The sequence below is a fragment of the Sardina pilchardus genome, chromosome 7 (assembly GCF_963854185.1).
Source record: "Sardina pilchardus chromosome 7, fSarPil1.1, whole genome shotgun sequence".
Lineage (NCBI taxonomy): Eukaryota > Metazoa > Chordata > Actinopteri > Clupeiformes > Clupeidae > Sardina > Sardina pilchardus.
Window position 1 is genome coordinate 25866109 of NC_085000.1, and position 9831 is coordinate 25875939.

The following is a 9831-nucleotide window of genomic DNA, read 5'->3' on the forward strand; positions in this document are numbered from 1 at the left end:
GTTAGGCCTATTTGGAGTATTTTGTCATCCATCAGGTAAGCTGTTAAGCTGTTATGTTCCATTCACGTTTGTTAAACAGTGACACATGTGGATTGGTCACCTTTTTGCGTTGACTGTGCCTTAAAACTGTGTGTGTGTGTGTGTGTGTGTGTGTGCACAGTAAAACGGCCAGTGTTAATTTTACTCTATGAGTGTTAATTTTAACACTATTCCAGAGTTTATATAATCCTCACTCGTTAGTGTTAAAACAACACTTTCCATAGTGTTGACATATTAACACCAGCCTAGTGTTTAATAATTAACTCCATCAGAGTTTTACAATTAACACCAGCCTAGTGTTTAATAATTAACTCCATCAGAGTTTCAAAATTAACTCTGTTGGGAGTTTAATCAACTCCATCAGTGTTTCGACCAGTTTCAAAATTCACTCTACTGGAGTTTAATATTTAACTCTTATCAGAGTTTCAAAATTAACTCCATTGGAGTTTAATCATTACTAAGTTTCTAGAGCCTGGAAAAAGGTTTTGTGCTTGCAAAATAGTGAGCAGAAACGAAAAATAATCATCCTAAATAATAAACATATTAATCAAACCACAGAAAATGAATTACTTTTCTTTTTCTTTATTGACCTTTGGCATGACATGGCTAAAATAATGTGCACAGGTACAATATAGGTCACTGTTCGGCCCATAGACATTTTGTTTAGCCTTACACTTGTACAAATCATTAACTGTAACAATAAACATTTTCCTCACAATCATATGCATGGAAATGTTCAGCAAAACACTGAAATAAAACATAACATAAAATATAAATTAAGAGAATTTAAATAATACTGGCAAACACTGGAATTTCATCCTTGACTTAAGTGCAAAGAACAAATCCCTCCCCATATTCAGAGCCATCAATCTTGACCCATGTTATCGAGTACATATCGACAGTTTTGTTAAGTGTTCCGGAGGTATACCCACACTGTAACTTGCTACCTTAACATAACTTCAATGATCATGGTGTTCACGTATGAAATGCAAGGCTCCCCGAGTTGTTCTTGACCGAACGCGGGGACATTCATCGCCGCAGTTTCTGGACGCCATGTCATAGCCTGTCCCACTCGCAGGGTCGTAGAAGTGTTCCTGTAAAAAAATGTAGGCAAGAACTATGATTATCACTCTGCAAGGAAGTTGTCTGCACTCAAATTTATCAACTTTTCCACCACATTACATGTTCATTTGATTATTCACTCAGAATTTATTAAATGATTTAACTCAAAAATGGAGTAGGGATGTCCCGATTTCGATCGAAATTACATCTCAATCTCATAATTCGATCTTAAAGGAAGAATCAACGATGTAATGTAGCCACACCCCAAATCTCACGTCCAACATATATGCCAAGACACACACACACACACGTGTTGGCTTGACTTGACTTGATCAAACCAAACCCTGTCAGCAGACATAGGTCTCTAAGACGCCTGGAAAAGATCTGAAAAACTTGTGAATGTAATTAAGCTGATCAGAAGTTTTCCAGGCATCTTGGAGACGTATGTGTGCTGACAGGGAACGGTTAGTTACATTAATTTATTCAAAACGAAACCTACCCATGCATTTCAATCATGTGGCTGATGGAATATTCACAAGAAGTCTTCTTGTGCAGTGAATCAAGGTGCTTGATCTTCTATAATCCTCCATTATTTCCTCTCCCCCTGAACTCTTTTCCAGAACCTCCTGGACCATCTATACATAAAAGAGAAACAACAACAGTGATACACTTGCAAACAGAAAACATACCTGCACCTAACTCCACAATACAAACAACCTAGGGTCTATTTATGGTAGTATGGTAGCAAAATTACATTATTTGGTGGAGTTTTGAGCCAGACCGTTTTTTGCGTTAATACCAAATGGGTTTGCAGTGAAAGCTAAGGCGGCAGCTAGCATATCAAAAGAGAAACGCTACTTTATACCACTGAGGGTCTCTAGTGACACAACGTGCCCGCTGATTTGACACTGAACAGAACAAGAAGCCAGGCTCCCGCATTTTAGAGACCGGACAGACAAGGATTTCTCCTGGTGAGATTTTAATTTCAAATACTCACTCGTTTGGCCTTCTCTGCTGCGTCTCCTATGGCAGGTGTTATCACCTCCTGCACCAGTGGATTGATGTGCCTTGTTTGAAGAGTCCATATCACCCCATACCACTCCACTCAAAAGTGAAGAATTTGGAGTAGAAGAATCTACTAGCGCAAATTCTGCAAAAACACAACATTGGAATCTTAAAGGGTTGCTTTTAGAATTCAATAAATCTAGTCACTGATTTTAGTTCATTCAATTCAACAAAAGGGTGAGTCTAAATCTTTGTATCATCTCAGTGTCATTAGCATCAATGGGTGAATAAAAGCATGTTCAGGAAATTTAATACTAATCTAAGTTTCACATAAAGCCTCACCTTTAATGAAACTTTCAAAAGAACAGGCTGCAGTGAGATACTTTTTTAGTCCACGGTGCCGACCCTGTTAAAACAAACAAAATCCATGATTACATCAATACGACAACCACAATGATTTGACTATCAACAGTATATCAACTAACTAGCAACAGACTTCTAATAATTCCAATATCATTCACCATGACAAACAGCAGTGTTTTGTGTTCAAATATGTTGACATACAGTAGTCGCTACTGATTTAAAGCAACTTGACTGGTATTAAGTCAGATAATTTCATTAGGCAGTACTATAGTCTACACTATCCATAAAAAAATAGAATTAACATGTATGTCTGCTCAGCTCAGTTGTATGACTGATGGACTTAATATCCTTCTGCACTTGCATGCTTTAAGCTTGCATATTTCTACAAAATCTGAAATTAGTCTCAGCTGGCTAACTTACTTCTAAGATCTTTGACTTACCTGCACCCTCAATAGTTGATCAAACCCAAATAAAACCAACAGAAACTCAGTGGCATACTGAGAATGTACACTACACCTAACCAGAGCCATATAGATACATAGATAGTATCTATGGCTCTGCACCTAACCAACCAGGCTGACCGTTACCTGCTACAAATGCCTACAAAAATGCCCTCGTGGTCACAGCTAGCGTTAGCTATCAGCTAAAACGTATAACCCGAATTAAATACAAATAGTGTTGAGTTAAATCAAACGTCAATTTGTCGACAGACTTATAATTAGGCAGTCAACGGATTCCTTAGTGCTGCTAGACGAGCATTTGCCACCACACGAGATTGCTAAGAACAGTGGAATCCTGGCTGTAACCAACAAGCTAACAGATGGTTATAACCTAACCAATCTGAAATGGTCACGTTTATGTTCTTTTGTAGTACTTGGGACACTATTCTGACATCAATATAATATTGTAGTCGACGACCAAACCTTCCCGAAATTCGAAAGGAGGTTGAAATTTTAATAGCAGCCACCGACTGTGGTAATAGCAGCTAGCTAACATGCTAACGTAACCGCTAACCGTAACCAGCTAGCTGCTAGCGGTTACGTTAGCATGTTAGCTAGCTGCTATTATCACCGTTGGTGGCTGCTATTAAAATTTCAACCTCCTTTCGAATTACGGGAAGGTTTCGTCGTCGACTACAATATTATATTAATGTCAGAATAGTGTCCCAAGTACTACAAAAGAACATAAACGTGACCATTTCAAATTGGTTAGGTTATAACCCACCGAAGTTAATGTTAGCTTGTTGGCTAGTTTACAAACAATTTTCCAGCTAGCGACCTAATATTACTTAGTAGGTAAAACACGTTGGTATGAAAATACATACTTGTGATGTTACATTACTTAATTGTGTATTTGTCGTAGTTTTCATGCTAGCTTTCACAAGTAGTGGGGAGAAATTACTTTACCTTTTCATATCCCGCGCTGAACTTCAATGGCGTCCGTCTTCTTTTCAAAAAACTGAAGGACCGGATGTTCAAATAACTCCAGCCCAGTGCGCCTACATTCACTCCCACTTAAAACACTAGCTTGCGAGTTTTAATTACACTGTAGGTGTACATGCATATTCATTTAACTCCGTAAGTTACACTAATTAACACTAGTCAACACTGGAAAAAATATCACCAAAAAATCAACACTTTTCATTTTACTGTGTGTGTGTGTGTGTGTGTGTGTGTGTGTGTGTGTGTGTGTGTGTGTGTGAAATCAAGTGTGTATTTTAGCCAGGCAATTACACAGTCGTGGCAGTGTAGTTTGTGAGAGACTTGTGTTTCCCAGCTCATATGTGGTCGAGGGTGGCATATCGGTTGGCCCGGCTGGGGTTTATGGGTGCATTTCGGCCTGTGCCTTGGCTTTGTGTGGCCACTCAGGACGGGGTTTTACGGGCACTATACCCCGATTCATGCCACATGCACTCTGGGAAAGCACAATTGTGTGATAGAGAGAGAGACAGAGAGAGAGAGAGAGAGAGAGAGAGAGAAAGAGAGAGAAAGAGAAAGGGTGATTTTGCACGATGGAGAGAAAGAGAGAGGGAGAGCTCTCTGTTGTGGTTTAGCATTTGAGCAGCGTTATGGGAAGAGTTTTGTTGGCCTCCGCCCTTCTGTTTTATTTGAAATAAATGGAGATGAGAGAGGGCTGTAGCTCATTCACAAGAGCCTGTTTCCACTAATGACTTAGTTAGCACTGAGCTTCAGCAATAGCAGCGATAAAATGGTTGAACTGCATGCTACATTTACAGTATAGCATAAAGATATTATTATCATTGCTATTGTTTTTAAGATAGATATTATGTGTAGTCAGTAGTTCAGGCTGTTTCAGCTTGAACACTGTGGGGAGCTTTAAATATGGCTCAAAGGATCCACATGACCTCTGAGAGGGGTGGCTTTCTGCTGACTCAGGAGACCCACTGTGGCCATGTTGAAAAACCACAACAGGTGTGTGTGTGTGTGTGTGTGTGTGTGCGTGTGTGTGCGTGTGTGTGTGTGTGTGTGTGTGTGTGTGTGCACGTGTGTGTGTGTAAACCCATTTGACCTTATTTGACTGGACTTTTTCTCTCTCTGCCCCGCTGCTTAATGTGCTTACAGATGTACAGTGTATCTGTGTGTGTGTGTGTGTGTGTGTGTGTGTGTGTGTGTGTGTGTGTGTGTGCACTGTGCAGGTGTGCTTTTGGTGACCTTAGTTTTAAGTTCAGGGTTCTCAGGGGGAAGATCGATAGAACACAAGGTTCTGTTTCCTCTCAGGCAGCTCCAGCAGGACACACATCTACAGTACTATGTTTCCACTGAGTGTTTTTTTTTTCTTTCCCTGACGTCTTACTATACTGTAGTTTTCACAAAGTGCAAAAACAGACCTCAAAATGTCCTTACGAAGCAGGAGCTATTTTAGTCAGAAGAATTTGACATTATTTTGAGTATACAATAACAGTTTCCTGCAGTTGTTTAAATGAATTCCACGTATGTGGCTTCAGACACATGCAATAGATCTAAGGGGTTCCGGCACGGATCTGCTGAAGTGTTACTTTAATTATATACTGTATATATGTGTGTGTGTGTGTGTGTGTGTGTGTGTGTGTGTGTGTGTGTGTGTGTGTGTGTGTGTGTGTGTGTTTGTTTGCACCACTATTTCTTATCAAAGAACATACGGATGTGTACTGTAGCTATTTATACACATAGGTAGCTGTCTGTTTTGTTCTGCGAGCCCCTTATGCTGTCGCTGGGTGCATCCCAGGTGAGGGGTGATGGCTGCCTTCTCTCTCCTCTCCTCTCCTCTCCTCTCTGCTCCTCTCCTTCCCTTTCCTCTCCTCTTCTCCCTCCTCATCTCCTCTCCTCTCCTCTCATCTTCTCCCCTCTCCTCTCCTCTCCTCTCCTCTCTGCTCCTCTCCTTCCCTTTCCTCTCCTCTTCTCCCTCCTCCTCTCCTCTCATCTTCTCCCCTCTCCTCTCCTCCCTTCTCCTCTCCTTTCATCTTCTCCCCTCTCCTCTCCTCTCCTCTTCTCTCCTCTCCTCCCTTCTCCTCTCCTCTCCTCTCCCCTCCTCTCCTCTCCTCCTCTCCTCTCCTCTCCTCTCCTCCCTTCTCCTCTCCTCTCCTCTCCTCTCCTCTTCCCTCCTCCCTTCTCCTCTCCTCCCCCTCTCCTCCCCTCTCCTCTCCTCTCCTCTCCTCTCCTCTCCTCTCCTCTCCTCTCCCCTCCTCCCTTCTCCTCTCCTCTCCTCTCAGGCTCCCACAGGGCTTACAGGCCTGACAGGCAGGCAGTGAGGCGGCTAGGCAGCGCTGTGTCCCCTGTGCCCTCTGGTCCTGCTCCAACACGCCGCCACTGCTCCCCGGATTAGCCGCTGCAAACTGTTAGCCGCTGTGTGTGTGTGTGTGTGTGTGTGTGTGTGTGTGTGTGTGTGTATGTGTGTGTTTGTCTGAGTGTGTGGGGTGGGTGGGTGTGTCATGTACCAAAAAAGTTACATTTAAAAGAATGGGTTTCAAGCTCAAGACTCGACTTGCCTCGTTGGGCTGACACAAATTCGACATTTGAAGTCATCAGAGAGCACTGAAAGGTTTCTGACATTTCTAATTCTGACTGCGAACACGGTGTGTGTGTGTGTGTGTGTTTACAAGCACGTGTCTGTGTGCGTGAGCATGCTGATATGATTGTTTGTGTGTTTGATTGTTTAGTGTGCGTGTGTGTGTGTGTGTGTGTGTGTGTGTGTGTGTGTGTGTGTGTGTGTGTGTGTGTGTGTGGAGTCTGGGGCCATCTGGGAGTGTGCTGAAGAGGTCTCCTAATCCCGTATCTACAGCCTTTGTTTTGCCTCTTGGTGAAAGCAGATTAAAGCATGCGAGAGGAAAGGCAAACTTGTCCACCATCTCTCTCTCTCTCTCTCTCTCTCTCTCTCTCTCACACACACACACACACACACACACACACACACACAGACACACACACACACACAGACACACGCACACACACACACACACACACACAAGCACAGACACAGACACACACCATACACACACCCTCTCTCTCTCTCTCTCTCTCTCTCTCTCTCTCTCTTAGTTCTGTTCTCCAATCCTTCACTCTCTATGCACTTCTGTGCTTTACTATCTTTTCCCATTCATCCTCACTTCCTCTCTCTCTCACTCTTTCCGCTGTCCTCCGATACTCAACTCTCTTATCCTCCTCTGTGCTTGCTTATCCATCCATTTTTCTCTTTCATTTCCGGCACTCTCCCCTCTCTCCCTCTCTCTCTCTCTCTCTCTCTCTTTCTCTCTCTGCCTCTCTCCTCTGTATGTCTTTCCATGCTCTGCAGCTCTGCTCTCTCACCTGAGGTGTGTTTACCGGAAGGCCCGTTAATGAGCGCATCGTCTCAACTCCTGCCAAGTGTGTGAGTCACCGGTGATAAACCAGTGTGTCTGGTCTTGCACACGCTCAGTAAGGTTACCGTGCGGGCCGGTGACCGTTGAGTGGTTTTGAGGTTACAGAAGGACAGCAGCTCCACTACCCCCCCTTACGCACGCACACCTGTCAATCACAGCAACAATGGTTGGCCTGTTGTATAGATAACAGACAAAAGAGTTTAAAGGTACACACTGCAGTTCTAATTCCATACATGTGTTTGTCAAATTCAGCAATGGCTCCTGTCTTCTTGGTGTCCATTCTGTGTGTGCATTGAAGCGAACTCTGTTCATACACACTCCTGACTCTGTCAATGGGAAACAAACAAGTAGAGGTTGAGCTACACACTAGCCCACTAAGCCCAGCCAATCAACACAAGCCATACACCAGCCCGGCCAATCAACACAAGCCATACACTAGCCCAGCCAATCAACGCAAGCCATACTGTACACTAGCCCAGCCCACAAGCAACATGCTGCTTCAGGAGCATGGAAGGAAAAACTGAATAGTGGACTGTACTTTTGAGACACCTTTTGATGACATCACCTATTAACTTTGTGTTTCAGGTTCATGTTGCACTTCATGTCAAGGCTTAAAAAAACATTTGTCAGGTACACGGCATTAGGATCATGGTCATCACCGGTTGTCATAACAAATATGTTTGTGTAGAGCGACATGCTATGCAACCTGATGTGAACCGCAGAATCGAGACTGTATTTTCGATTAGCTTGCGAGTTGATGAACAGTGTGTGTGTGTGTGTGTGTGTGTGTGTGTGTGTGTGTGTGTGTGTGTGTGTGTGTGGTGTGTGTGTGTGTGTGTGTGTGTGTGTATGTGTGTGTGAAATGTCTGAGGAATTAGATGAGCGCTGTGTGAGCTGCACCTCATGTGGTGTGGTGAGTGTAACGTCAGACTGCTGATATTACTAGAGACGAGGCTGTGGTCATCCACTAATGCTATGACAACGGCTTTGGAATTGGCCCTCCTGCTATGTGCTGGACAGTAGATTAATTCCGAAAACAGAGTGGAGTATATATCAAGAGAGAACTGTGCTGTGGGTGTGTGCCAAGTGAAAATTGGCAATAAGCATCAGATATGAGGACATTGTTCTGTATGTCTGGCAGAGCCTATAGGCGTCAGGCACTAACCCTCAGACACAAGAGTATCAGTGCAGATTTGGACTTGTGCTGAATAATCTTAGCATGACCTACATGTAATAACCTGCTGGTTACCCACCTGTTATGCTCATATTTCCATCAAATCAATCCTTCTGTAGGGCAGGTTTTGATTAATTTATTGTCAAGTATGTTGGAGAATAAATATGATGAGATCTAGGAAAATCCTTCACATGGTGTGCTCAAGATTTTTGCTCCTTTTGACTGAAGATTCTGATACCATCCTAGAAAGATTTTGGACACTGTTCCCTTGCAAAATCCTGGATACCATCTTCCAAAATCTTGGATGTTGCTAGGATGGTATCAGAATCATAAGTGGATCAAATTGCTATATGAAGGGTTTTCTCAGATCACATCACATATGTATTTACTTCAATGATCCTACAGTATATTATGAATAAGGCTGATGAAGATCTAATAACGACACATGTGGCTGCCAAGACCTTGACTGTCTGTTCTCACCGTGTGCCTCTCCATCTCTCTCACCTCTGCAGCTCTGATTGGGTGGAGATCCTGGAGCCGCGCTCGCGCGAGCGCATGTACGTGAACCTGGCGACGGGCGAGTGCGGCTGGGAGCCGCCGGTCGGCATGCCGGTGCGCCAGTCGGACGCAACCAGTGGTGGGAGCTCTTCGACGCGGCCAACAGCCGCTTCTACTACTACAACTGCACCAGCCAGCAGACGGTGTGGCACCGCCCACGGCCTGCGACGTGGTGCCCCTCGCCAGCTGCAGGCCATGAAGCGGAGCTCCGAGAGCGAGCTCAGGGGCATCGGGAGGCCCCAGTGGGGCAGCGGCGGCGGCGGGGGAGGCGGGGGAGGTGGGCTGGGAGGGGGTGCTGCCGCTGGGGAAGGAGAGGGCCGGAGGACGCCGCTACTGGGGTGAGTGCAGTGCCAGGGCCGCCGCCTCAGGAGCTGGACAGCAGCATCGGCGGGAGAGAGACGCCCTCGACAGCAGGGAGAGGGGACAGTCTGGACGGAGACGAGAGGCCGTTAGGTAAGCGTGAGAGCACATACAAACACACACACACACACACACCACAAACATACACACATACACACACACTCTCTCACACACACACACACACTCACATACACACTCACTCACTCACAACACACGCATACACACATACACACACACACACACACACACACACACACACACACTTTCTACAGTACCTCGCTGAAATAATGTACAGTATGTATGACATCTGAAAGCAAACACACACAATGTATGTACATCCACATGTGACCCCATCACTGCACGGGCTCCTCCTAAAATAGCATCTTACTGTCTTCTGCTGCAGGCCAGAGAAGTG

At 44.5% G+C, this 9831-nt stretch overlaps 1 protein-coding gene and 1 long non-coding RNA gene across 2 annotated transcripts in view; one reads left to right on the forward strand and one right to left on the reverse strand.

Moving 5' to 3' along the window:
- Nucleotides 1–9831, forward strand: part of LOC134087789 (rho GTPase-activating protein 39-like) — a 78656-nt gene that overhangs the window by 27109 nt on the left and 41716 nt on the right. The window contains exon 2 of the mRNA XM_062541535.1: nt 9011–9509. The gene's annotated coding sequence lies outside the window, so the exon portion shown is untranslated. The remainder of the gene's footprint in view (nt 1–9010; nt 9510–9831) is intronic.
- Nucleotides 1086–4116, reverse strand: LOC134086904 (uncharacterized). Its single transcript, XR_009939781.1, has 5 exons — nt 3876–4116; nt 2449–2512; nt 2099–2251; nt 1601–1736; nt 1086–1133 (listed from the first exon to the last, which is right to left on the reverse strand). It is a non-coding gene; the product is annotated as an uncharacterized LOC134086904 (long non-coding RNA).